We start from the raw sequence: 3,041 nt of genomic DNA, 5'->3' as shown, positions 1-3,041 counted from the left end.
GGAATGATAATCACCCTCACGTAACATTTAGTTGTAGTTGCAATTTCAATTATTTCTAACCAGGGATGATGCCAATGATGCATGGGAATGTCAGATTTGAATTCCTCTCACTTTTCTGATGAAAATGGATATATCATTTGTTGAATTTGGAAATGTAGAATTGAAGTTATGAATTATGCAACATTAATCAAGTTTGGTCCAGATTTGAAATTGACACAATTTTAGTTGTTCAAAAGTTGAAACAAATTACATGGTTGGAAAAAGCATGTTTTTCTGATCGAAATGGACATATGGTTTGTCCAATTTGGATTTGTAAAAGTGCAGTTTTAATTAATTTGAAAAGTGTCCAGATTTGAAAATTTTCAGAAAACAACAAAAGAAATAAAAAAAAAGGTTTTGGGTTTAACGTGCCAAGGTAATTCGAACCCAGGCCGATCGGTTGGGGATGGAGTGCAGAGCCACTGCGCTGCTGTGAAGGTTTTGTACAAACACAGGGTTCAGACTAGGTGTAGTGTCATGCCGTGGTTAACTGAATTTTGAACACTAAAACTGAAGAAGTGACAGCTGCAGTTTTCTGTAGACGTGTTTCTGCACGAAATTTAAAGTTGTTGCCGCAACTAACCTGGGAAGATCTAGACGAGACTCTTATGTAGTTGAGCAAGAGCGATGTGGGGAGATTGCAACGGGACAGATTTGGGTGTAAACGGGACAGCGTGGCGCCGGCGATGATCATCGAGAGACGTGGCCGTAAACTGGAAAACGTTTTCTGGACAGATTTTCGAACGAAGATGGCGACGAATCTGTGCGTCTTCTTGGAAAGTTTCCAACAGCAAAGATGTAGAGCTACGTCGTGGCTTTGCAACGGTGTAAGGAACTTGCGCAGAGGTGGAGTGGTTCGCCGGAGGGAAGCGTCGGAAGTCATGTCAAAGTCGCAAAAAAAAAAAAAAAAAAAAAACGAAGATCGTGAACTGTAAACCCTCTCTGGTGCAAACTTTGGAAGAAGATGGCGTCGCCGTTTCTTGACCGTTTTGGATTATTCCAAGTCGAGGAGAAAGAGGGCACTGCCGTGCTTCCAACGGTACCAAGAACACGTGCTGAAACAAACTGAGACGCCGGGGAGAATCGACGAAAGGGAGCACCGCGAAACAGAAAACTGTTTTCCGTTTAGATCTCCAGTAACTCGTTTTGATCTCGGTTCTCGTCGATTTCTGCAACGTCTGAGCGATGTATGGTGTGCAGAGAAGAGATTAGGGGACGTGCTCACCCTGGGGTGGTCGAAGATGACTAGGAAGCAGCGGAGGAGCTTCCGGCGTCGAGGAAGAAGGGCGGCCGGGAGGTAGACGACGGCGTCCGTGACGCGCTCGTGGAGATCTTGGCGCGTTCGGCTCCGGGAAGGCGTCGAGGACGAAGAGGAGGTCGACGCGGTTCCGTTCCCCTGCTCAGGTGAGCTCGAGGTGCACCATGGCGTCGAGGCGGCGAGGTAGACGGTGGTGGTTTTGGCTCAGTTTTGGTTTTGTCCAGGAAGAAGAAAAGTGGCGGCGGCTCGGTTGTGGGGAGGATCTGGCTAGGGTTGGAGAGCTGCTGCTGCTGGTGCTTTAAGGGAGAAGGGAGGACCGAGCGATGGAGCAGGTGCAGCGACGTGGAGCTACAGGAGCGAAGCCATGACCGATTTGGTGCTCTTGTCTACGTAAAAAGAAGAATAGACGAGGGACTCACGTACCGTTTCAGGTAAGGAGAGCCTGGGCCAGATTAGGTGGCTTCGGTGGTAGGTTAAAGGAGAAAGGAAGATGGGCTTGCTGTGGGCTGCCGCTGGTTGGTGTAGAAAAAGGTTAGATTTAGGTTTTAGGTTTTTCTTTTCTCTCTTATCATTTTCTGATTTTTAATTTTAAACCAAAACCAAAATAATTTGAGAAGATGGAGAGGAAAGGTTTGAGGTATTTGAGTATTTGAAATCAGAGGAGAATATGAGATGTCTCAAGTTACATAACCATACATGGTTTGCTTGGGAAAAAGGAGAGAAGAAAACAAAGAGAGACATAGAGGTTGAAATAGGATTTCAACATTTTATGTGCAAAACTATTTTTGGCAAACCATGAAAATATATCCAACCATTTGAATAGGAGTATCTCCAACTCAATTAAGTTGGCTTTGCAAGATAGAAGAGGTAGGAGAGAGATTAAGGGTGCCACCAAATTTTTGAAATTTTGGCATGACCTTTTTGTATTAGGTTAAAGAGGGAGAAAGATGGAGTTGTGCTTTTCTTGGAACATCACAAGAGGGAGAGGATGAACCAAGAAGAAGGAGGAAGGAAGAAAACCAACAAACCAACAAAAGAAAACCAAGAGCAAAAGCAATTTATAAAAGCCAAGGTGGTTATATGCATGTATGCAACATGATGACATGAACAAAAATGCAGGAAAGGTACAAAGGGGTCTATGTATTACTCTTGGGATGTTACACGGTTTGTCTTCACCGGGAGGCCAAGATCATGGGGAGAGGTGCCTATACTAGGTTATATAAGTGAAAGGTTATGGTTGATGATCTGCGTAATGAGTTACGATGATTCGGGGTTATCCCCGACGGATGTAATCAAAAGTTGTGGCATAAGAGTACAACCTCTGCAGAGTGTTAAACCTATTCGAATAGCCGTGTCCACGGTTACGGACGATTGGAAAGGCCATACTTTTCTGTTGTCAGAACTTTATTTTGAAAATCAATGTTGAATTGAATGGTGAATCACAACTGAGTTGTGGGAATGACACTAATGTTCCCACTTGAGTTAGTCTAGTAAAATGAGGAGTCTTTACTAAATGTTTATGAACTAAACTTGGCTTTATGCAAATAAACCTAGAGCTTAGCACCCCTTATTAAAATTGATAAGTAATTACATTTGTATTAGTTTGCGAGTACTTTAAAGTACTCATGGCTGTGTCCCTGGCTATTCAAATGCCAGACTATGAAGAGGAGCAGCAGTATCAGGATGACGGACAACAGGACGTCTACGATAACTAGGAGCATCTTCTAACGTCAAGCGTTGCCTG

Source organism: Lolium rigidum, chromosome 5 (assembly GCF_022539505.1).
Source record: "Lolium rigidum isolate FL_2022 chromosome 5, APGP_CSIRO_Lrig_0.1, whole genome shotgun sequence".
Lineage (NCBI taxonomy): Eukaryota > Viridiplantae > Streptophyta > Magnoliopsida > Poales > Poaceae > Lolium > Lolium rigidum.
The sequence above is the reverse complement of the archived record's forward strand: the minus strand, read 5'-3'. Positions refer to the sequence as shown.